We start from the raw sequence: 27580 nt of genomic DNA, 5'->3' as shown, positions 1-27580 counted from the left end.
TTATGGAGATGTCTTAGTAATACATTTATTAAAAGAGACATGAAAGTCAGCATTAACATTTCATGGTAAAGACAGAGCATGTCATTTTAAGGCTTCAATTTACTTCTATTAAAGTGAAAATAAAGTTCACTCTGTTCCTAACAGTAATTTGATTTTCTATGTAAAATCAATAGGACTTTCATTCATGAAATTGCTGTTACTTGTTTTAAAATAAAGTTTTACCTTTAATAAAGTTTTTTTTTTTCCCGTCGCTAAAAACAACCCGTTTTTCAATTAATATTTTCTTCCTGCTGACGTTTTTATGTGGGCCCATTGAAATTCTGGCCGTTTGGCGGCCGTGCAGCAACGTCATCATCCTATTCTTTCATCTGCGCATGCGTTACACATACTAGCTGTTCTTTTGGTTTCAATGCGCGTTGCCGATTCGCGCATGCGCAGAACATTTTTCCCTCAGCGATCATATACGTCATAAGCTTTCACACACAAATTGTTACTTTGAAGAGCATCGCAATGCAGCCTTCTTACATGTAAGTGCCTCGGTCCGTGTGAAAAGCCTAAACCAACGATTTTATTTTAATTTACACTAACATTGGCTTCTTCTTAATTTGGAAATCGCATAGTAATGAATGAATACAATATTGTTATTCATTCATTACTATGTTGCGAAGTAGATAGACGCATGCACTCTGGAGACATGTTGTAGTACGCAATAGTAACAGGGCTTGTGAACGCGCATCTTTGATACGTATGGAGCGGGTGGGACCGCTCTATACGTAACAGTCAAAATTATAGGAAGTAGAAGATAGGAGGAGTCAGGAGCAGAACGGCACAACAATAATGTAATTAAAATATTAAATAAATCAATCATTTTATTTTAAAAAAATATAGCGGTTTGGTAATTAGACATAGAGACAATGCAGGAGTGTGTTCTACAGGTAGAACATTTACTTTCACTTTAATTATCAAAATTTTCTTCATTCTCTTGGTATCCTTTGTTGAAAAGCATACCTAAGTAGGCTCAGTAGTTCACTACTGGGAGCTAGCTGGAGCTTGGTGGCCACACACATATGCCTCTTGCCATTGGCTCACCAGATGTGTTCAGCAAACTCCTAGTAGTGCGTTGCTGCTCTGGAGCTATTCCCCCATATAAATCAATGGAGAAGAAAAAAAAAACACCCACTCTCATGCAAATCCGATCACATATTCTCATGTGTGCTAACCCGACATCAAAGTATGAATATTTCACATCCCAATGTTATTCACATTGCAGAATATGTTCTATTTATTCATAAATACATATTTATATATATACAGTATATATATATTTATTTATATATATGATATTTTGGTATAATATACTGTATATCTATACCTATATATATATATATACAAAATGAGATGACGTTGCAGGGTGAATAGCACCGTCCTCAGACCTTTACAAAACCATACGTGCAACCCATATAAATATACAAACTTACTTACCCTCCACCAACACCCGCGACAAACCGGAAATGCCCATGGCGTCCTGCTCGCACCACTGCGCAGGTTGAACGGTTGCGATGGCAACCGGAAGTCGCGTCCTAGGAACAAATACTAATACAAACAGGGGGCAGACATTAACAGATCAGTATATAATATACATGCTGGAAAATCGCAACTAGTTCTAACGCTAGCTAGATGTTATGATAGGATAAATGAAGGGGAATATGGTAATATAGGATATATACCACATTATACTAAATGTACCAATAATTTTCTTTCCCTATCATATATACAATAAGTAAGTACCATAAATAAGATTAGTCACTACATAGAAAAATTAGAAATTCCAATAAAACTACTGTCTAACTTGATTAACTAACTAAGGGGTTAGCTAATAGGGACTATACAAATATAGAAAACAATGCCAATCTAAATTAGCATTTAAGCCTTTCGGAGCAATAGTATTTAAAGGGACATAATACTCATATGCTAAATCACTTGAAACTGATGCAGTATAACTGTAGAAAGCTGACAGGAAAATATCACCTGAGCATCTCTATGTAAAAAAGGAAGATATTTTACCTCACAATTTACTCAGCTCAGCAGAGTAAGTTCTGTGTAAACCGTTATACTCAGCTGCTCAGCTGCAGGTAAAAATAAATAAATGAAGAAATGAACGGCAGCCAATCAGCATCAGCAGTGCTGAGGTCATGAACTCTTTTACTGTGATCTCATGAGATTTCACTTAACTCTCATGAGATTTCATTGTAAACTTCCTTACACTGAATAGGGAAAAAAGATGAGTGTGCACGAAAGCTCGCTCCTTCCGCTGTCCCGGGACAGACATAGGCCTAGATTTAGAGTTTGGCGTTACCCGTGAAAACCAGCGTTAGAGGCTCCTAACGCTGGTTTTAGGCTACCTCCGGTATTTGTAGTCACTCAAAAAAGGGTCTAACGCTCACTTTTCAGCCGCAACTTTTCCATACCGCAGATCCCCTTACGTAAATTGCGTATCCTATCTTTTCAATGGGATTTTTCTAACTCCGGTATTTAGAGTCGTGTCTGAAGTGAGCGTTAGAATTCTAACGACAAAACTCCAGCCGCAGGAAAAAAGTCAGTAGTTAAGTCTTAACTACTGTGCTCTAAAGTACACTAACACCCATAAACTACCTATGTACCCCTAAACCGAGGTCCCCCCACATCGCCGCAACTCGATTAATTTTTTTTAACCCCTAATCTGCGGACCGCCAACTACGTTATCCTTATGTACCCCTAATCTGCTGCCCCTAACACCGCTGACCCCTATATTATATTTATTAACCCCTAATCTGCCCCCCACAACGTCGCAGCCAGCTACCTACACTTATTAACCCCTAATCTGCCGTCCGCACGCCGCCGCCAGCTACATTATCCCTATGTACCCCTAATCTGCTGCCCTAACATCGCCGACCCCTATATTATATTTATTAACCCCTAATCTGCCCCCCACAACGTCGCCGCCAGCTACCTACAATAATTAACCCCTAATCTGCCGACCGCAAAGAGCCGCCAGCTACATTATAGCTATGTACCCCTAATCTGCTGCCCCTAACACTGCCGACCCCTATATTATATTTATTAACCCCTAATCTGCCCCCCTCAACGTCGCCTCCACCTGCCTACACTTATTAACCCCTAATCTGCCGAGCGGACCGCACCGCTACTATAATAAAGTTATTAACCCCTAATCCGCCTCACTAACCCTATAATAAATAGTATTAACCCCTAATCTGCCCTCCCTAACATCGCCGACACCTAACTTCAATTATTAACCCCTAATCTGCCGACCGGAGCTCACCGCTATTCTAATAAATGTATTAACCCCTAAAGCTAAGTCTAACCCTAACACTAACACCCCCCTAAATTAAATATAATTTTAATCTAACGAAATTAATTAACTCTTATTAAATAAATTATTCCTATTTAAAGCTAAATACTTACCTGTAAAATAAATCCTAATATAGCTACAATATAAATTATAATTACATTGTAGCTATTTTAGGATTAATATTTATTTTACAGGCAACTTTGTAATTATTTTAACCAGGTACAATAGCTATTAAATAGTTAAGAACTATTTAATAGCTACCTAGTTAAATTAATTACAAAATTACCTGTAAAATAAATCCTAACCTAAGTTACAATTAAACCTAACACTATACTATCATTAAATTAATTAAATAAAATACCTACAATTACCTACAATTAAACCTAACACTACACTATCAATACATTAATTAAATACAATATCTACAAATGACTACAATGAAATAAACTAACTAAAGTACAAAAAATAAAAAAGAACTAAGTTACAAAAAATAAAAAAATATTTACAAACATAAGAAAAATATTACAACAATTTTAAACTAATTACACCTACTCTAAGCCACCTAATAAAATAACAAAGACCCCCAAAATAAAAAATGCCCTACCCTATTCTAAATTACTAAAGTTCAAAGCTCTTTTACCTTACCAGCCCTGAACAGGGCCCTTTGCGGGGCATGCCCCAAGAAGTTCAGCTCTTTTGCCTGTAAAAAAAACCATACAATACCCCCCCCCCAACATTACAACCCACCACCCACATACCCCTAATCTAACCCAAACCCCCCTTAAATAAACCTAACACTAAGCCCCTGAAGATCATCCTACCTTGTCTTCACCTCACCAGGTATCACCGATCCATCCTGGCTCCAAAATCTTCATCCAACCCAAGCGGGGGCTGGCGATCCATCATCCGGTGGCTGAAGAGGTCCAGAAGAGGCTCCAAAGTCTTCATCCTATCCGGGAAGAAGAGGCGATCCGGACCGGCAACCATCTTGATCCAAGCGGCATCTTCTATCTTCATCCGATGACGACCGGCTCCATCCTGAAGACCTCCACCGCGGACCCATCTTCTTCCGGCGACGTCCAACTGAAGAATGACGGTTCCTTTAAGGGACGTCATCCAAGATGGCGTCCCTCGAATTCCGATTGGCTGATAGGATTCTATCAGCCAATCGGAATTAAGGTAGGAATATTCTGATTGGCTGATGGTATCAGCCAATCAGAATCAAGTTCAATCCGATTGGCTGATCCAATCAGCCAATCAGATTGAGCTCGCATTCTATTGGCTGATCGGAACAGTTAGTTGGACGTCGCCGGAAGAAGATGGATCCGCGGTGGAGGTCTTCAGGATGGAGCCGGTCGTCATCGGATGAAGTTAGAAGATGCCGCTTGGATCAAGATGGTTGCCGGTCCGGATCGCCTCTTCGTCCCGGATAGGATGAAGACTTTGGAGCCTCTTCTGGACCTCTTCAGCCACCGGATGATGGATCGCCAGCCCCCGCTTGGGTTGGATGAAGATTTTGGAGCCAGGACGGATCGGTGATACCTGGTGAGGTGAAGACAAGGTAGGATGATCTTCAGGGGCTTAGTGTTAGGTTTATTTAAGGGGGGTTTGGGTTAGATTAGGGGTATGTGGGTGGTGGGTTGTAATGTTGGGGGGGGGGTATTGTATGGTTTTTTTTACAGGCAAAAGAGCTGAACTTCTTGGGGCATGCCCCGCAAAGGGCCCTGTTCAGGGCTGGTAAGGTAAAAGAGCTTTGAACTTTAGTAATTTAGAATAGGGTAGGGCATTTTTTATTTTGGGGGTCTTTGTTATTTTATTAGGGGGCTTAGAGTAGGTGTAATTAGTTTAAAATTGTTGTAATATTTTTTTTATGTTTGTAAATATTTTTTTATTTTTTGTAACTTAGTTCTTTTTTATTTTTTGTACTTTAGTTAGTTTATTTCATTGTAGTTATTTGTAGGAATTGTATTTAATTTATTTATTGATAGTGTAGTGTTAGGTTTAATTGTAGGTAATTGTAGGTATTTTATTTAATTAATTTAATGATAGTATAGTGTTAGGTTTAATTGTAACTTAGGTTAGGATTTATTTTACAGGTAATTTTGTAATTATTTTAACTAGGTAACTATTAAATAGTTCTTAACTATTTAATAGCTATTGTACCTGGTTAAAATAAATACAAAGTTACCTGTAAAATAAATATTAATCCTAAAATAGCTATAATATAATTATAATTTATATTGTAGCTATATTAGGATTTATTTTACAGGTAAGTATTTAGCTTTAAATAGGAATAATTTATTTAATAAGAGATAATTAATTTCGTTAGATGTAAATTATATTTTACTTAGGGGGGTGTTAGTGTTAGGGTTAGACTTAGCTTTAGGGGTTAATACATTTATTAGAATAGCGGTGAGCTCCAGTCGGCAGATTAGGGGTTAATAATTGAAGTTAGGTGTCGGCGATGTTAGGGAGGGCAGATTAGGGGTTAATACTATTTATTATAGGGTTAGTGAGGCGGATTAGGGGTTAATAACTTTATTATAGTAGCGCTCAGGTCCGCTCGGCAGATTAGGGGTTAATAAGTGTAGGCAGGTGGAGGCGACGTTGTGGGGGGCAGATTAGGGGTTAATAAATATAATATAGGGGTCGGCGATGTTAGGGCAGCAGATTAGGGGTACATAGGGATAATGTAAGTAGCGGCGGTTTACGGAGCGGCAGATTAGGGGTTAATAATAATATGCAGGTGTCAGCGATAGCGGGGGCGGCAGATTAGGGGTTAATAAGTGTAAGGTTAGGGGTGTTTAGACTCGGGGTACATGTTAGAGTGTTAGGTGCAGACGTAAGAAGTGTTTCCGCATAGCAAACAATGGGGCTGCGTTAGGAGCTGAACGCGGCTTTTTTGCAGGTGTTCGGTTTTTTTTCAGCTCAAACAGCCCCATTGTTTTCTATGGGGGAATCGTGCACGGGCACGTTTTTGAGGCTGGCCGCTTGCGTAAGCAACTCTGGTATCGAGAGTTGAAGCTGCGTTAAATATGCTCTACGCTCCTTTTTTGGAGCCTAACGCAGCCTTTATGTGGACTCTCAATACCAGAGTTATTTTTATGGTGCGGCCAGAAAAAAGCCAGCGTTAGCTTTTCGGGTCGTTACCGACAAAACTCCAAATCTAGCCTTTAATGATTTGCTGCTTACAAGTCCTTTACAATGGGATGTAGCTCCTGAGAAACTTTTGAGGTAAAATATCTTTCTTTTTTACATAGAGATGTTCAGGTGATATTTTCTAGTCAGCTTTTTACAGCTATGCTGCATCACTTTCAAGTGTTTAAACATTTGGGTATCATGGCCCTTTAAAGTAAATATCCATTTGGACTCGTTTTGTAAAAGAAGCCGAGATATGTTATCATTGACCATGTCCCCAAATTAAATAGAGGGGGAGACAGAGCCAAGCTTCTTTTACAAAAGGAGTCCAAATGGATATTTACTTTAAATACTATTGCTCCGAAAGGCTTAAATGCTAATTTAGATTGCCATTGTTTCCTATAATATTGGCTTATATACGATAGGGAAAGAAAATGAAGTACACATATGTGTTTATGTTTTTATATGTGTATATATGTCTATGTATGTACACATATATAGACGTTAATACATACATAGATATCCATCTTTAGAGATGTTTATGTATATATCTCAATGTTAAAGCTCTTCGCCTGCCTTTTTTTTTTCTAACACGAGACCTCATATGTTTGAGCCCTTATAACTTTTTTGTGCAATATTTTTTTTTATTCATTTTTATAAGATAGTCACCTAGATTACGAGTTTTGCGTTGCGGCTCGTAATGCTGAAAATTACAAGTCTTATCGGTCAGAGTCAGAGAGCAGAATTTTCATAGTTTGCGCCTAAACCTTTTCTTCAGTGATTTATTTTAGAGTGCTCTGTTTATCTTTCATTTGATGCTCTGCTGAGCCAGGGAGCAGCTCTAGGCATGAGCTTTATAATTAATGCAGTGCCGTTTACATATTTTGTATGTGTGTGTCTGAGTTTTTGTGTGTGTGTGTCTCAGTGTTTTTGTGTGTGTGTGTCTCAGTGTTTTTGTGTGTGTGTGTGTGTCTCAGTGTTTTTGTGTGTGTGTGTGTGTCTCAGTGTTTTTGTGTGTGTGTCTGAGTTTTTGTGTGTCTCAGTGTTTTTGTGTGTGTGTTTTTGTGTGTGTGTCTGAGTTTTTGTGTGTCTCAGTGTTTTTGTGTGTGTGTTTTTGTGTGTGTGCCTGAGTGTGTTTCCGAGTGTTTGTGTGTGCATCTGAGTATGTTTTTAAGTGTGTCTGAGTGTTTGTATGTGTGTTTGCCTGTGTTTTTGTGTGTGTCTGCTTTCTGGGGGGGGGGTGACACCATGACTTACCGCACCGGTTGACACCAACCCTAGTGACGCCACTGATGCCCATACAAATGCCCTTTTTAGGGCAATGGGTAGCTTAGGTTTTTTAGATAGTTTTTAATTTTTTTTTATTTTGTGGGTTGGGGGGGGGGGGGTTGTAATGTTAGTGGGTCTTTGTAATTTTTTTTCAATGAAAGAACTGATATCTTTAGGGAAATGCCCTACAAAAGGCCCTTTTAAGGGCCATTGGTATTTTATTCTAGATTAGGTTTTTTATTTTGGGGTGTTTTTTTATGGGTATTAGAATAGGAATATTTTTTCTATTTTTGATAATTTGTTTGTTATTTTGTGTAATGTATTTTTTTAGGGGGTGTTTTTTTTTAGCAAAAGAGCTGTTTATCTGAGGGCAATGCCCTACAAAAGGCCCTTTTAAGGGCCCTTGGTAGTTTGGGGGGTGGGGGTTTGTATAGTGTTAGGGGGGGTTTGTATTTTTTTTGGAACAAAAGAGCATTTTATCTCTGGGCAATGCCCTACAAAAGGGCCCTTGGTAGTTTATTCTAGATTAGGCTTTTTTATTTTGGGGTGTTTTTTTTTTTTTTTAAGGGTATTAGAATAGGAATAATTTAGGGTTAGGGGTTAATAGTTTAATTTAGGTTGTTGCTATGTAGGGGGCTGGCGGTTTAGGGGTTAATAGTGTTATTTAGTGGTAGTGATGTGGGAGGCCAGAGGTTTAGGGGTTAATAGCTTTATTTAGGTGACGGCGATATCGGGAGCGGCAGATTAGGGGTTAATAACTGTAGGCAGGTGTAGGCGACGTCAGGATCAACAGATTAGAGGTGTTTAGACTCTGGGTTTATGTTAGGGTGTTAAACTGTCTTTTATTTTCCCCATAGATATCAATGGGGCTGCGTTACGAAGCTTTTGTTTCCACGATCGCAGGTGTTAGACTTTTTTTTGCTGGCTCTCCCCATTGATGTCGATGGGGAAAGCATGCACGAGCATGTCAAAAACAGAGCTTGTTTTGGGAGCGCTATGGAGCTTAAAATCTCCATATCGCCCGCACAAGCAGTGTTTTTTTAAACTTGTAATGGCAGCGCTATAGGGAATTAATTAACTCCACTTTTGTGGCGTTCTTTACTTTCCCTATAGCGCTCAAAACTCGTAATCTAGGTGAGTGTTATGAGTGTAAGTGTACTTTTTTATGTATTTTTGTGACACTTTTTTGTTTCGCAAAACATTTAACCAGAGCTCATAAATACATATGTACACATATATAGATATAGATATAAGTGCATTAGATCCCTTTACAGTTACGTGGATGAAAACATGAAAAATCATATTTATGCAATATTCATATTTAATAGTTATAATGTTGATTTACTGTCAATATTTCACTTTTCAATATTCTGCACAAGTATTTGTTAATAGATATTCCTATATATATCTATAACTATGTATAATCATTTATGTGTGTGTGTATATATATATATATATACCATATATAATATATATAGATATATAGTGTACCAAAAAATAAACATCAGATATATGTAGAAATATGTATTTATGAATAAAGTGCAGAACATTGGAATGTGAAATATTAATATTTCTTTTACAAGATATGCCGAGTCCACGGGTTTCATCCTTACTTGTGGGATATTAACCTCCTGCTAACAGGAAGTGGCAAAGAGCACCACAGCAGAGCTGTTACATAGCTCCTCCCCTAACTCCTCCCCCCAGTCATTCTCTTTGCCTATGCTAGTAATAGGAAGGGTAAAGTGATAGTGGTGATAAAATGATAGTTTTAATTTCTTCAATCAACATGTTTTTTATTTTAGTGCACATGAGAATATGCAATCGGGTTTGCGAGCAAATAGGGTGTTTTTTTCCACTTTTTTTAATCCTTTGACTTTTATGGGGGAATAGGTTATTGCGCACGCGATATTCTAAATTCGGCTTTTTGCGCGCTTCAGATTAGCGCGAGCACGATAACTTTTTACTTTCAACTTGTAATACCAGTAAAACCCAACGCACGCAAAAAGTTTACTTCTAGCGCAATTTGCGCTCTAGCGAAAGAGCTAAATAGTGCTCCGCTCGTAATCTGTATAACCCGTACAGTATATAAAAAAAGAACAACATGAACCCATTGTTATGCAGTGCATGGTCAGTATTGCGGTAGTATCTCTGAAATCTCAGATCACAGCCAGCCAGAAGGTTTACCACAAATGAAGAGCATATTGATAATAGTACTGTTACCTATGACAAAAAAAAAAAAAAACTAGGAAACAAGTGAAATGACCTAAACTAGTGAATTATTGCTTTAACTTCCAGGAACTTGTGAAATAGAAGGAATTCAGTATCTCATAGCAGCCTTGAGTAATAACGGTGCAGACCTATATTCCTCTGACATATTGCAAGTTCCCAGCTGAGATGGTTTTTCTGTTTAATTTATTTTTCTCAGTACAATGTCCGATAGCTCTGTCTATCAAATCAGATACTAGAGATTAATACTGTTTTAGTTCATTATTATAAATATAACATTGTTTTATACCCTGATGCTTCCATGAGTGAGGCATATTGTAATCGTCAGCTTTACAATTTACTTTTATTATTAATTTTGCTTAAAGGGGCACTAAACCAAAACATTATCTGCTTCATTCTTTAGATATCCTTTGTTTAGGAAATAGCAATGCACATGTGTGAGCCAATCACACGAGGCATCTATGTGCATCTACCAATCAGCAGCTACTGAGCATATCTAGATATGCTTTTCAGCAAAGAATATAAAGAGAATTAAGCTAATTAGATAATAGAAGTACATTAGAAAGTTGTTTAAAAACACATGCTCTTTCTAAATCATGAAAGAAAAAAATTCGGTTTTATGTCCCTTTAATTCTCTTGATATAATTTGTTAAAGAGTAATACTAGGTAAGTTCAGGAGCGTGCATGTGTCTTTAGCCATCGCGCAGAAGTGCTTGCAATAATGTTTTTAGCGATGTTATACATACTGTAGTTACAAACACTGCTACCATAGAATGCTAAAGACACGTGCACACTTCTAAGCTCCTATCAGTCTACCAAGGTTTGTTTATTAAAGGTTACAAAGAGAACAAAGCAAATCTGATAATAGAAATATATTGGAAAGTTGGTTAAAATTTCATGCTCTATTCAAACCATAAACGTTCCATTTTGACTTTACTGTACCTTTAAATTAATCTTGACATTTAACTCCCCATACTTTAATTATGCATAGCAACATACTGCATAGTGATTGCTTTGTCAGTGCTTAACTGTAATACACTATGTTTATATAAAAAAAATACTTTAAAAACCTACTGCTTTTATGTAGAAAAATATGCTAAAATTATTTCTAGAAAGGTTAAAAAGTCTGAAACCTGCACAGGGTATTTCATTATTTTTATTATTTATTTATTTTTAAATAGTGGACAATATTATAGTTGTGCGTAACTGATAGCTTGCAGTGCACTCGACCTTGCTCAAACAATTTTGTGTTACAAGTGGTTGGATAAAATTTTAACCAACGCATTTGAACACGACTGCGAGTTATTTAAAGTATCCTTTACTTTTAATGACTAGCGTTAAAGGGACAGTATACACAGGGGTCAAGTCCTACAAAAAAAGTGTGGGAATTCACTAAGACTTCCACCCCCCTCACAATTAATATTTTTTTTATATAAACTTTTATACAAACACACACTGTATTTATATGTATATTATCTATATACCTTGCTTAATGAAAGCTAATTCAAACCAATGAAGGGTTGAATGGTTACCTTTGGGCCTGAGTTGACTCCTCTGTCACAGAGTCTCACCCACTTAAGGTGCAATATTGCTATTTCTGCTGAGGGGAGCTAAATAACCCCAAAACAAGCCATACAGAAATGTAAGCACCGTGTTGACAGGCTTGCATTTAGTGTATTGTAGGAATTGTTACTGCCCATTACTAGAGGATCTCACTATCCCTCTAACCAGACTGTGCTCCAGCTCCTCCCACCAACAGCAGCAGTGTTTAATGAAGTGTTTCTATTCTCTGTCCAGGGGGAACTTAGTTCCTCCTGCAAAACTAGTGAAGGAACTCCATTCCCATGCGTTCCTGCTGGACTTGACCCCTGAGTATACACCATATTTTATAGAACTGCATGTAATAGATAATGCTATAAAGAAGAATATGCACAGATAGCTCCCACTTTAGATGTTTTAACTGTTGATGAGGTTAGACTGGGACACCCACTGAAAGGGGTTGGGAAAGCAGAAAGAGCAGACACTCCCCCTCCCCTGCATATGGAAAGACCCATTACACAAACAATAGCAGCACAAATCTGTAGACCTGGGTCTACATCTGATACTTTGGGGCTTGATTAGGAGTCTGAAAATCAGCACAATGTTATTTAAAAATAAGCAAAACTTTACATTGTTACAAAAACCCTCCCATATGGGCTTTATAAATGGATCATCTACAAAACATTTATACAACGTAAAATCTAGTGTACAATGTCCCTGTAACCAGCAGCAGCATGTGCATTGCACACGCGTTACAATTTGAAAGGTGAAATTAGACTTCTTACGTAGGAAACAAAGTGTTAAAGAAAAAAATGTTTTCTGGAAGATTTAAAGGGATAAGAGACCTGGCAAGGGCGGGACTGGAAAGAGGTCAAATCTGTATATGTTATATGAAAGTCTTACATTAAAACTAGTTTGAAACTAAATGAAAAACTCCACTGCTTGAGCAGAATTTCTGCGCTTATCAGCTTAGCACTCAAGTGTTATCCAACATGAATTTTAGTGTGTGCCCCATAAAATTCTGTTATATAAGGGAAATAACACTCAAGCGCTAACCGACCTGAATATTTTAGCGAGCCCTATATTACCGCTCATGCAAAATATGTTCGCAGAAATCGAAGCGGTATGGATTGTGCTCTAGCAATGTTAATGCGCCATACCGCTTACATTTTTGTGCTCCACTTGTAATTTAGGTCAGTCAAGCACTGCATTGCAAAATATCTGCATACAGACAATAGAATTTTTATTATTTTAAAATATCCCTTTATTACCCATTCCCTAGTTTTGCATAACAAACACTGTTATATTAATACACGTTTACCTCTGTGATTACCTTATATCTAAGCCTCTGCAAACTGCCCCCTTATTTCAGTTTTTTTGACAGACTTGCATTTTAGCCAATTAGTGCTCACTCCTAGGTAACTCCACGTGCGTGAGCACAGTGTTATCTATATGACACAAATGTACTAACACCCTCTAGTGGTGAAAAACTGTCAAAATGCATTTAGATAAGAGGCAGCCTTCAAGGTCTAAGAAATTAGCATATGAAACTCCTAGGTTTAGCTTTCAACTAAGAATACCAAGGGACAGTGGCGTCACTAGGGTTGGTGTCACCCGGGCGGTAAGTTATGGTGTCACCCCCCCCCCCCCCAGAAAGCAGACACACACAAACACAAAAACACAGGCACACACACACATACAAACAAACACTCAGACACACTTAAAAACACACTCGGATGCACACACAAACACTCACAAACACACTCAGACGCACACACACAAACACTCAGACACACACAAACACACTCTGATACACACAAAAACACTGAGTCTCAGACATACACACAAAAACACTCAGGCACACACAAACACACTCTGATACACACAAAAACACTGAGTCTCAGACATACACACAAAAACACTCAGGCGCGCACACACACAAAAACACTCAGGCACACACACAGAAACACTCAGGCACACACACAGAAACACTCAGGCACACACACAGAAACACTCAGGCACACATACAGAAACACTCAGGCACACAAACAGAAACACTCAGACACACACACAGAAACACTCAGGCACACACAGAAACACTCAGATACACACACAGAAACACTCAGGCACACACACAGAAACACTCAGGCACACACACAGAAACACTCAGACACACACACAGAAACACTCAGACACACACACAGAAAAACACTCAGGCACACAAACAGAAACACTCAGGCACACACACAGAAACACTCAGGCACACACACAAAAACTCAGACACACACACATACAAAATATGTAAACTGCACTGCATTCATTATAAAGCTCATACCTAGAGCTGCTCCCTGGCTCCGCAGAGCATCAAATGAAAGATAAACAGTGCACTCTAAAAAGAAAAGGTTTAGGCGCGCAAACTATGAAAATTCCAAGTCTGTCTGGGCTGCGTGCCTACCGCTTCTTATGACCAATCACCTCTGCACTCTGCCCACCTCCAGACCCCCACCCGCCCTCCCCTCCTACCTCTTCAGTGTGCACTTAGTGTACCGTAACCGTACCGGTCTGGTGGGCATCATACGTGGCTCCTTCACTTTAGAGACAGTGTCAGACAGTCATGTGATCAGGTGCCAGGCATCCCCCTCACGATTTCCCGGTTCCCGTTGAGAGGGACAGCACAGCAGTGAGTGACTCCACTGCTCCACACGTCACTGAGCAGTGAGCACAGATAGGCAGGCAGGTTTAGGCTAGCAGCGCAACTTCGCAAGCCCCACGGTACACCCACAACATTCATAGTGAAATTGGGCAGGGGAGGAGCAAAGTACAAACAAGCAAAAGCAGCCGGGGAAAACTATTTGTGGAAATTGCAGCGCTGGCTCAAGGGGCAAAAAAACTAAGTGTGTCAACAACTTCCGCAGTCCCACTAATGTTCACAAATGCTGTCCCCTCTAATAAAAAAAATTATGCATCTCTACATTGTATTTCTTTGAATTTCAATAAAATAAAAAAAAAACAATTCTGGCGGTGTCACCCGGGTGCGGCCCGCACCCCCCTAGTGACGCCACTGCCAAGGGAACAAAGCAAAATTGGTGATAAAAGTAAATTGGAAAGTTGTTTAAAATTGCATACCCTATCTGAATCATGAAAGTTTATTTTAGACTAGACTGTCCCTTTAAACTTTTTCAAAACTGTCAGATATGTATCCAAAATAAATATTTTAAAATTATTTAGTATTTTAGTATTAGATTTGCAGAATTTGCTTCAGTATGTTGCCTTATCTCATTTGCAGTGTTAACGAACTCCGGTATTAATCAAGCAACAATCATTGTGTAGTATGCTGAAGGGTCAGAAAAAACGTCATAGTTTTCCTAGGCAAATTGCAGGAAAGGCAGGCAAAATAAATAATGAAGCAGTTAAGTGGAGCGTTAACTGCGCTAGAAGTAAGCTTTTTGCACGCTTTGGCTTGTGCTCGTATTACAAGTTGTAAATTAAAGGGATTGTCTAGTCAAAATAAAACTTTCATGTTTCAGATAGAGCATACAATTTTAAGCAACTTTCTAATTTACTCCTATTGTCAATTTTTCTTTGTTCTTTTGGTATCTTTATTTGAAAAAGCAAGACTGGAAGCTTAGGAGCCGTCCCATTTTGGTTCAGCACCTGGGTAGCTCTTTCTGATTGGTGTCTAAATGTAGCCACCAAACAGCAAGTGCTACCCAGGTTCTGAACCAAAAATTGAACTGCTCCTAAGCTTACATTCCTGTCTTTTCAAATAAAGATAGCAAGAGAACAAAGAAAAAAATTATAATAGGAGGAAATTGAAATTTGCTTGAAATTACATGCTCTACCTGAATTGTGAACTTTTAATTTTGACTAGAATATCCCTTTAAGTGTAAGCATTGTATTGTCTTGTTAAAGGCTTCAGATGGAAGCCAAAACTATAACTATTTTTTAACATGTAACAATAAACATTTATTTTTGGACAAAACCTTTGAGTGCCTTTACATATTTTCTTAAAGGGACATTAAAGTCATAATTAGACATTCATGATTCAGATAGAGAATATAATTATACACAACTTTCCAATTTACTTCTATTGTTTAATTTGCTTCCTTCTCTTGTTATCCTTTGCTGAAAGGTTTATCTAGGTAAGCTCAGGAGCAGCAAAGAACCTAGGTTCTAGCTGCTGATTGGTGGCTGCATATAAATAGGGATTGTCATCAAATTTGATATTAGAAGTAAACTGGAAATTTGTTTAAAATTGCACATTTTACCTAAACCATTTAAAAAAATGTTAGTTTTATCATGTCCCTTTAAAGCATCTATATTAGCAGGCAGTAAGTGCATATACATCATATATATATATACAGTATCTTTATTTATTTATTTATTTATTTATTTAGTGATTACCTTGGGAACTGTGTATTCTTGATATGAAGGAGAAGTAATTACTCTACAATATAATACTTAGTTAAAAAAAACAAGCTGATGAGTTTTCTCCATGCTGGAAAGTTTTTGACAATCAGGACCTTAGTCTGCTGAGTGTTTTCTCCACTTAAAGGGACACTGAACCCAATTTTTTTCTTTCGTGATTCAGATAGAGCATGCAATTTTAAGCAACTTTCTAATCTACTCCTATGATCAAATTTACTTTATTCTCCTTGTATCTTTATTTGAAAAGCAAGAATGTAAGTTTAGATGCCGGCCCATTTTTGTGAACAACCTGGGTTGTCCTTGCTGATTGGTGGATAAATTCATCCACCAATAAAAAAGTGCTGCCCTATTGATAATAGGAGTAAATTAGAAAGTTGCTTAAAATTACCTGCTCTGTCTGAATCACAAAAGAAAAGATTTGGGTTCAGTGTCCCTTTAAATGTTTATTTTCAAACATTTGTTTAAAGAAAAATCTAATTTGAAACTTCTATATATAATAAGAATTGCTTTTCTCTTTCTGCTTAGTTTATATATATGATTCTACAGAGGGAGTTTGGGTGTGATTGGGTCACAAGCAAATGATTTAGATACAGTGAAAGGGTTAATACATTATTTCTGTACAATATTTACAACCTCAAACTACAGAACAAGATGTATTCATTTATTCTGAGTTAAAGGGACAGTCTACACCAGAATTTGTATTGTTTTAAAAAAAAGATAATCCCTTTATTACCCATTTCCCAGTTTTGCATAACCAACACAGTTATGATAATATACTTTTAACCTCTGTGATTATCTTGTATCTAAGCCTCTGCAAACTGCCCCTTTTTTCAGTTCTTTTGACAGACTTGCAGTCTAGCCAATCAGTGCCTGCTCCCAGATAACTTCTCGTGCACGAGCACAGTGTTATCTATATGAAATACGTGAACTAACACCCTCTAGTGGTGAAAAACTGTTAAAATGCAATCTGAAAGAGGTGGGCTTCAAGGTATAAGAAATTAGCATATGAACCTCCTAGGTTAAGCTTTCAACTAAGAATACCAAGAGAACAAAGCAAAATTGGTGATAAAAGTAAATTGGAAAATTGTTTAAAATTACATGCTCTATCTGAATCATGAAAGTTTATTTTGGCCTAGACTGTCCCTTTAATCCATAGTTTCTTCTTGACTGCTGAGAACCACCTGATTCTTATTCCAGTGTTAAAGGGACATAACTTATTGAATATTGTAAGCATAAATTAGTTTTAGTCTCAGTTAAAGGGACAGTCTACAATAGAATTTTTATTGTTTTTAGATATAGATAAGCCTTTATTACCCATTCTCAAGTTTTGCATAACTAACACAGTTATATTAATATACTTTTTACCCATGTGATTACCCTGTATCTAAGCATCTTTTGGCAGCCCCCTGATCACATAACTGTGACTACTTATTATCAATTGAGTTGCATTAAAGGGACACTGAACCCAATTTTTTTCTTTTGTGATTCAGATAGAGCATACAATTTTAAGCAACATTCTAATTTACTCCTATTATCAAATTTTCTTCATTCTCTTGGTATCTTTATTTGAAAAGCAAGAATGCAAGTTTAGATGCCGGCCCATTTTTGGTGAACAAACTGGGTTGTCCTTGCTGATTGGACAGCACCAATAAACAAGTGCTGTCCATGGTTCTGAACCAAACATTTGCTGGCTCCTTAGCTTAGATGCCTTCTTTTTCAAATAAAGATAGCAAGAGAACAAAGAAAAATTGATAATAGAAGTAAATTAGAAAGTTGCTTAAAATTGCATGCTCTATCAGAATCATGAAAGAAAAAATGTGGGTTCAGTATCCCTTTAAGTATTGTGTTGTGCTAAATCTTAAATAACTTCTCAGGCGTGAACACCTTGTTATCTATATGGCCCACATGAACTAGCAGTCTCCTGTTGTGAAAAGCAAATATAAAATCAAGTGATTTAGAGGCTGTCTATAGAGCCTTTGAAACAGGCAGAAATTTAGAGGTTTAAATGTTATAAAGTATATTACTCTAACAATGTTGGTTGTGCAAAGCTGAGAAATGGGCAGTAAAGGTGTTGTCTATCTTTTTAAACAATAATAATTTTAGTGTAGACCGTCCCTTTAACAATATTATAATATTTATTTGGTTCTAATCATCTGTTTTAGCTTTATTTTTTATTTTTTTCTAAAGTAGTTTACATAGCACAGTAGCTATATATACACCAGTAAGTGACAATTTGTTCCCTACACACATTCACTGACCTTACACATAATATCACTAACAAATGTATAAGGCCAAATACAGATTAATACCACTACTGGATTTTGCCTTTCCTTACAGATCTGTCATAAAATGCATCAAAATACATTAAATGACTATTAAACAAAGTAGAATATCATAATCAATAAATGCATAATACATAGAGAACTCTGATCGGCCGACCAAGCACTCGCAGTCATCCCCCGCATCAGCAAATCCACAGCGGCGGCAGATCCTTCCCACATGGCAGCAAAGACATGGAACACCCTCCTGCTGCACCTCAGACAATCCACCTCCCTTACAAAGTTCAGAAAGGACCTCAAAACCTGGCTCTTCGACTAAACACCCATCCCCTCCCCCCCCTCCTCCTATCCGCTTTACCTTAGCGCCTTGAGACCCTAACGGGTGATTAGTTTGCGCTCTATAAGTACCCGATAGATAGATAGATAGACAGACAATTCCAGATCACTTAGTTTGAATTTCAAATTTTTTTTCTGTCAAATTTCAAACCTATTTTTATTTTCCTTCTTACTGTATCATGTGACAGCCGTCAGCCGTGGTAGGGTTACAGTGTTGTTTGGGAGGGATCAGGGAAGTGGGAGGGTGAGTAGGGATAGAAAGAAAGACCCTACACTGGGTACTGGCAGACTGCGAGTACCTACAATGGTGGCGACCAGAAAATGGCTGTTTGGGAGGGATCAGGGAGGTCGTACATATCAGGTGGAAAGGGTAATCCCTACACTACAATTAATAATACCCTTAAGGGTTAACTGATTAACCCCTTCACTGCTGCAAATTTCAGAAATGTGGTGTGCAGCTGCAATTAGCGGCCTTCTAATTACCAAAAAACAATGGCAAAGCAATCCATGTCACCTATTTATGAACAAAGGGGATCCCAAAGAAACTTTTACAACCGTTTGTCTTATAATTGCACAAGCGGTATGTGAATAATTTCAGTAAGACTTATATGATCACATTTGGCCAAACGGTGGCATGAAATATACCCCAATTGGCCTAGAGCAATACTTTGGGATACATTTATCAAGCAGCGTATGCAGCTTATTCCGTGCAAGCCTTCTGGCTCACCGGAAACCGGATTTAAGAAGCAGCGGTCCTAAGAACACTTCTCCTTAACTCGTCCGCCAAGTCCAAGTTTTACTCTAAAATGCCTTGTAGATAAGGGGTTAATAGCCTAACTCAACTGTCACTGTCCCTTTAAAAAAATAGTTTTTTTTATTTTTTACAATTACTTGTTTGAATGCAGCGCCCTGTTTTCCTACACTAATCAGGAATCAATAATAAATATTTCTAGCACAGAGAAAAAAAAACATGCATTATTAAACAGACAATTCACATACAAGTAGCCAATAAGATTGTTATTGTATTCCTAGCAGCTGGAGGTAAAGAAGAGGTTAAGTACTGCTGTTGCCTCTTGTTTACACAATGTATCATAGAGAATACTGCAGTATTCGTATTTTGAGTATGGGTAGTGGTTTTAAAAAGCAAAAAAAAACAATATTTCAAATGACAAAATAAAGATAAAGGATCTGTTTTCAAAAATGTCCTTTTTAATGTGAGATACACATGTTTTGAACACATGTATTCTGTTTATATTTAATTTATGGATAAAGACAATCAGTAAATGTGACCTTTTAAAGGGACACTGTACTGTAAAATGTGCTCTTAATGATCTATTTTTTAGGCTTACCAGAAGTCCCAGTTTGACTGGGATTGTCCCTGTTTGGAGGCGCTGTCCCAGTGTCCCACCAAGTTGTTCATTCTGTCCCAGTAGGGTTGCCACCTCCGGGTTTCGAATCATGTATCCGGGTTTCAGACGCCCTGAAATCCGGACACATTATTCAAAATTACCTGACTGTGAGTCTGTGGCTCTCCAGCATAGTTGGATATTGGTACTTTGTTACTTACAGCCCTGCTTAGCTTAACATTCGTGTCCTTTAAAGTTCACATTTAGTAATACAGGCTGAGTGAGCAGCACAGGGTTTTTTAATTTTGTAGTACTACTTTGTTTATTTTTTTTGGAATTAAACACCTCCCCGACCACTGGTGACATCACCGGTGAGACACGTTTAGGGGAATCGTGGATATGACCAGGAGGTGCCAACAGGCAGGATTTTTGGTGTGAATCTTGTTTTATGTATGCAGGATAGCATTTTGACTGTAATCTTCCTGCGTTATGGTATAGCATACCCTCTTAAAGAGCTTAAAGGGACACTGAATCCAAATTTTTTCTTACGTGATTCAGATAGAGCATGACATTTTAAGCAACTTTCTAATTTACTCCTATTATCAAATGTTCTTCATTCTCTTGGTATCTTTATTTGAAATGCAAGAATGTAAGTTTAGATGCCGGCCCATTTCCTTGCTGATTGGTGGATAAATTCATCCACCAATAGAAAAGTGCTGTCCAGAGTTCTGAATAAAATAAAAAGCTTAGATGCCTTCTTTTTCAAATAAAGATAGCAAGAGAATGAAGAAAAATTAATAATAGGAGTAAATTAGAAAGTTGCTTAAAATTGCATGCTCTATCTGAATGACAAAAGAAAAAAATTGGGTTCAGTGTCCCTTTAAGCAGGTATGTGTTTCTTTTTTACTTATTTCATTCAATGTTGTATTTATGCCTTATCAGTATCCAGTTCTGTTCCTTAATTAGACACATAAAACACATATTACACTGCAGATATTAAATTATGTGATGTACCTGTATATGCTTTTCACTATTTTATGAAATTGGTAATTATGTTTGATGTTTGTCATTATTTAGAATCTGAGATTTAGATTAATTATTTGTTTGCTCATGTTGTGTATGGGTTGCCATGACAACATAATGGTGCCTTTTTCACTAGGGGGTGGTGTAATGTTCTATTTAAACTGTGTGATTCACTTGTTGTTTGACTGAGGAAGGGTAGAGTATCCACGAAACATTACGCACATAAAGCTACCACTTTAAAAGGACCAGTAATCACCACGCCCCCCTGACCACAACCCCACTGGCACCACACCAGGTGGTCCCAGTTTCACCTCTAAAAAACATAATTTATGTAAGAACTTACCTGATAAATTCATTTCTTTCATATTAGCAAGAGTCCATGAGCTAGTGACGTATGGGATATACATTCCTACCAGGAGGGGCAAAGTTTCCCAAACCTCAAAATGCCTATAAATACACCCCTCACCACACCCACAATTCAGTTTAACGAATAGCCAAGAAGTGGGGTGATAAAAAAGTGCGAAAGCATATAAAATAAGGAATTGGAATAATTGTGCTTTATACAAAATCATAACCACCACAAAAAAAGGGCGGGCCTCATGGACTCTTGCTAATATGAAAGAAATGAATTTATCAGGTAAGTTCTTACATAAATTATGTTTTCTTTCATGTAATTAGCAAGAGTCCATGAGCTAGTGACGTATGGGATAATGACTACCCAAGAAGTGGATCTTTCCACACAAGAGTCACTAGAGAGGGAGGGATAAAATAAAGACAGCCAATTCCTGCTGAAAATAATCCACACCCAAAATAAAGTTTAACGAAAAACATAAGCAGAAGATTCAAACTGAAACCGCTGCCTGAAGTACTTTTCTACCAAAAACTGCTTCAGAAGAAGAAAATACATCAAAATGGTAGAATTTAGTAAAAGTATGCAAAGAGGACCAAGTCGCTGCTTTGCAGATCTGGTCAACCGAAGCTTCATTCCTAAACGCCCAGGAAGAAGAAACTGACCTAGTAGAATGAGCTGTAATTCTCTGAGGCGGAGTTTTACCCGACTCAACATAGGCAAGATGAATTAAAGATTTCAACCAAGATGCCAAAGAAATGGCAGAAGCTTTCTGGCCTTTTCTAGAACCGGAAAAGATAACAAATAGACTAGAAGTCTTACGAAAAGATTTCGTAGCTTCAACATAATATTTCAAAGCTCTAACTACATCCAAAGAATGCAATGATTTCTCCTTAGAATTCTTAGGATTAGGACATAATGAAGGAACCACAATTTCTCTACTAATGTTGTTGGAATTTACAACTTTAGGTAAAAATTCAAAAGAAGTTCGCAACACCGCCTTATCCTGATGAAAAATCAGAAAAGGAGACTCACAAGAAAGAGCAGATAATTCAGAAACTCTTCTGGCAGAAGAGATGGCCAAAAGGAACAAAACTTTCCAAGAAAGTAATTTAATGTCCAATGAATGCATAGGTTCAAACGGAGGAGCTTGAAGAGCTCCCAGAATCAAATTCAAACTCCAAGGAGGAGAAATTGACTTAATGACAGGTTTTATACGAACCAAAGCTTGTACAAAACAATGAATATCAGGAAGAATAGCAATCTTTCTGTGAAAAAGAACAGAAAGAGCAGAGATTTGTCCTTTCAAAGAACTTGCGGACAAACCCTTATCTAAACCATCCTGAAGGAACTGTAAAATTCTCGGTATTCTAAAAGAATGCCAGGAAAAATGATGAGAAAGACACCAAGAAATATAAGTCTTCCAGACTCTATAATATATCTCTCGAGATACAGATTTACGAGCCTGTAACATAGTATTAATCACAGAGTCAGAGAAACCTCTTTGACCAAGAATCAAGCGTTCAATCTCCATACCTTTAAATTTAAGGATTTCAGATCCTGATGGAAAAAAGGACCTTGTGACAGAAGGTCTGGTCTTAACGGAAGAGTCCACGGTTGGCAAGAGGCCATCCGGACAAGATCCGCATACCAAAACCTGTGAGGCCATGCCGGAGCTACCAGCAGAACAAACGAGCATTCCTTCAGAATCTTGGAGATTACTCTTGGAAGAAGAACTAGAGGCGGAAAGATATAGGCAGGATGATACTTCCAGGGAAGTGATAATGCATCCACTGCCTCCGCCTGAGGATCCCGGGATCTGGACAGATACCTGGGAAGTTTCTTGTTTAGATGGGACGCCATCAGATCTATTTCTGGAAGTTCCCACATTTGAACAATCTGAAGAAATACCTCTGGGTGAAGAGACCATTCGCCCGGATGCAACGTTTGGCGACTGAGATAATCCGCTTCCCAATTGTCTACACCTGGAATATGAACCGCAGAGATTAGACAGGAGCTGGATTCCGCCCAAACCAAAATTCGAGATACTTCTTTCATAGCCAGAGGACTGTGAGTCCCTCCTTGATGATTGATGTATGCCACAGTTGTGACATTGTCTGTCTGAAAACAAATGAACGATTCTCTCTTCAGAAGAGGCCAAAACTGAAGAGCTCTGAAAATTGCACGGAGTTCCAAAATATTGATCGGTAATCTCACCTCCTGAGATTCCCAAACTCCTTGTGCCGTCAGAGATCCCCACACAGCTCCCCAACCTGTGAGACTTGCATCTGTTGAAATTACAGTCCAGGTCGGAAGCACAAAAGAAGCCCCCTGAATTAAACGATGGTGATCTGTCCACCATGTTAGAGAGTGTCGAACAATCGGTTTTAAAGATATTAATTTAGATATCTTTGTGTAATCCTTGCACCATTGCTTCAGCATACAGAGCTGAAGAGGTCGCATGTGAAAACGAGCAAAGGGGATCGCGTCCGATGCAGCAGTCATAAGACCTAGAATTTCCATGCATAAGGCTACCGAAGGGAATGATTGTGACTGAAGGTTTCGACAAGCTGTAATCAATTTTAAACGTCTCTTGTCTGTTAAAGACAGAGTCATGGACACTGAATCCATCTGGAAACCCAGAAAGGTTACCTTTGTCTGAGGAATCAAAGAACTTTTTGGTAAATTGATCCTCCAACCATGATCTTGAAGAAACAACACAAGTCGATTCGTATGAGATTCTGCTAAATGTAAAGACTGAGCAAGTACCAAGATATCGTCCAAATAAGGAAATACCACAATACCCTGTTCTCTGATTACAGACAGCAGGGCACCGAGAACCTTTGTAAAAATTCTTGGAGCTGTAGCTAGGCCAAACGGCAGAGCCACAAACTGGTAATGCTTGTCTAGGAAAGAGAATCTCAGAAACTGAAAGTGATCTGGATGAATCGGAATATGAAGATATGCATCCTGTAAATCTATTGTGGACATATAATTCCCTTGCTGAACAAAAGGTAAGATAGTCCTTACAGTTACCATCTTGAACGTTGGTATCCTTACATAACGATTCAATATTTTTAGATCCAGAACTGGTCTGAAGGAATTCTCCTTCTTTGGTACAATGAAGAGATTTGAATAAAACCCCATCCCCTGTTCCGAAACTGGAACTGGCATAATTACTCCAGTCAACTCTAGATCTGAAACACATTTCAGAAATGCTTGAGCTTTTACTGGATTTACTGGGACACGGGAAAGAAAAAATCTCTTTGCAGGAGGTCTCAACTTGAAACAAATTCTGTACCCTTCTGAAACAATGCTCTGAATCCAAAGATTGTGAACAGAATTGACCCAAATTTCTTTGAAAAAACGTAACCTGCCCCCTACCAGCTGAGCTGGAATGAGGGCCGCACCTTCATGTGGACTTAGAAGCAGGCTTTGCCTTTCTAGCTGGCTTGGATTTATTCCAGACTGGAGATGGTCTCCAAACTGAAACTGCTCCTGAGGATGAAGGATCAGGCTTTTGTTCTTTGTTGAAACGAAAGGAACTAAAACGATTATTAGCCCTGTTTTTACCTTTAGATTTTTTATCCTGTGGTAAAAAAGTTCCTTTCCCACCAGTAACAGTTGAAATAATGGAATCCAACTGAGAACCAAATAATTTGTTACCCTGGAAAGAAATGGAAAGTAAAGTTGATTTAGAAGCCATATCAGCATTCCAAGTTTTAAGCCATAAAGCTCTTCTAGCTAAAATAGCTAGAGACATAAACCTGACATCAACTCTGATAATATCAAAAATGGCATCACAGATAAAATTATTAGCATGTTGAAGAAGAATAATAATATCATGAGAATCACGATGTGTTACTTGTTGCGCTAAAGTTTCCAACCAAAAAGTTGAAGCTGCAGCAACATCAGCCAAAGATATAGCAGGTCTAAGAAGATTACCTGAACACAGATAAGCTTTTCTTAGAAAGGACTCCATTTTCCTATCTAGAGGATCCTTAAACAAAGTACCATCTGACGTAGGAATAGTAGTACGTTTAGCAAGGGTAGAAATAGCCCCATCAACTTTAGGGATCTTGTCCCAAAATTCTAATCTGTCAGGCGGCACAGGATATAATTGCTTAAAACGTTTAGAAGGAGTAAATTAATTACCCAAATTATCCCATTCTTTGGAAATTACTGCAGAAATAGCATCAGGGACAGGAAAAACTTCTGGAATAACTACAGGAGTTTTAAAAACCTTATTTAAACGTTTAGATTTAGTATCAAGAGGACCAGAATCCTCTATTTCTAAAGCAATTAGGACTTCTTTAAGTAAAGAACGAATAAATTCCATTTTAAATAAATATGAAGATTTATCAGCATCAACCTCTGAGACAGAATCCTCTGAACCAGAAGAATCATCAGAATCAGAATGATGATGTTCAGTTAAAAATTCATCTGTAGGGAGAGAAGTTTTAAAAGATTTTTTATGTTTACTAGAAGGAGAAATAACAGACAGAGCCTTCTTTATGGATTCAGAAACAAAATCTCTTATATTATCAGGAACATTCTGCACCTTAGATGTTGAAGGAACTGCAACAGGCAATGGTACTTTACTAAAGGAAATATTATCTGCTTTAACAAGTTTGTCATGACAATCAATACAAACAACAGCTGGAGGAATAGCTACCAAAAGTTTACAGCAGATACACTTAGCTTTGGTAGATTCAGCACTTGACAGCGATTTTCCTGTAGTATCTTCTGACTCAGATGCAACGTGAGACATCTTGCAATATGTAAGAGAAAAAACAACATATATATAAAGCAAAATTGATCAAATTCCTTAAATGACAGTTTCAGGAATGGGAAAAAATGCCAAAGAACAAGCTTCTAGCAACCAGAAGCAATAAAAAATGAGACTTAAATAATGTGGAGACAAGAGTGACGCCCATATTTTTTCGCGCCAAATAAGACGCCCACATTATTTGGCGCCTAAATGCTTTTTGGCGCCAAAAATGACGCCACATCCGGAACGCCGACATTTTTGGCGCAAAATAACGTCAAAAAGTGACGCAACTTCCGGCGACACGTATGACGCCGGAAACGGAAATAGAAATTTTTGCGCCAAAAAAGTCAGCGCCAAGAATGACGCAATAAAATGAAGCATTTTCAGCCCCCGCGAGCCTAACAGCCCACAGGGAAAAAAATCAAATTTTAAGGTAAGAAAAATGTTAAATTAAAATGCATTATCCCAAATATGAAACTGACTGTCTGAAAAATAAGGAAAGTTGAACATTCTGAGTCAAGGCAAATAAATGTTTGAATACATATATTTAGAACTTTATAAACAAAGTGCCCAACCATAGCTAGGAGTGTCACAAAAAATAAGACTTACTTACCCCAGGACACTCATCTACATATAGTAGATAGCCAAACCAGTACTGAAACGAGAATCAGTAGAGGTAATGGTATATATAAGAGTATATCGTCGATCTGAAAAGGGAGGTAAGAGATGAATCTCTACGACCGATAACAGAGAACCTATGAAATAGACCCCTTAGAAGGAGATCACTGCATTCAAATAGGCAATACTCCTCACATCCCTCTGACATTCACTGCACGCTGAGAGGAAAACCGGGCCCCAACTTGCTGCGGAGCGCATATCAACGTAGAATCTAGCACAAACTTACTTCACCACCTCCATCGGAGGCAAAGTTTGTAAAACTGAATTGTGGGTGTGGTGAGGGGTGTATTTATAGGCATTTTGAGGTTTGGGAAACTTTGCCCCTCCTGGTAGGAATGTATATCCCATACGTCACTAGCTCATGGACTCTTGCTAATTACATGAAAGAAATTATGGTAAGCCTATCTATTTTACCCCATGGATAGTATTAAAATGTTTACAAATAACTAATTTACCTTTATTTATTTTGAATTGCTGCTTTGTTTTGCCTGTCAAAATTGCCACCTATGTGTATAGAAAGCTTTGTAAATGAGAGGATGCAGCAGAAATACATTTACCAGTTGAGATGGGAGAGAGATCCCAGCCCATTTAAAAAGGATGTTCATGCAACCGCTTTGAATATAATGAGCTTTTATCAGTTGCTTGCCTGGGTGCATTATCTGTTTCCTATTTCTGTCATTGGTCTAATTTTACATTCAGTTAATCATGAGTTGCTTTGTGTTCTTGTCTTTGCATGTACTATATTATTGAGTCCTATAAAATAACCTTGCTGTGGAATCTATGAGTGTTCTAACCTTCAGCTGTAATATAAGTATTGATTGCTTTGCCAGCGAGGAAGATTCAACGACC

At 37.9% G+C, this 27580-nt stretch overlaps 1 protein-coding gene across 1 annotated transcript in view; it reads left to right on the top strand.

The window, feature by feature from the left end:
* EPHX4 (epoxide hydrolase 4) overlaps window positions 1-27580 on the top strand; it is an 88730-nt gene that overhangs the window by 33127 nt on the left and 28023 nt on the right. The window lies entirely within an intron of this gene.

Source organism: Bombina bombina, chromosome 10 (genome assembly GCF_027579735.1).
Source record: "Bombina bombina isolate aBomBom1 chromosome 10, aBomBom1.pri, whole genome shotgun sequence".
In the NCBI taxonomy this organism is placed as follows: domain Eukaryota; kingdom Metazoa; phylum Chordata; class Amphibia; order Anura; family Bombinatoridae; genus Bombina; species Bombina bombina.
This window is presented reverse-complemented; position numbering and strand designations above follow the sequence as displayed.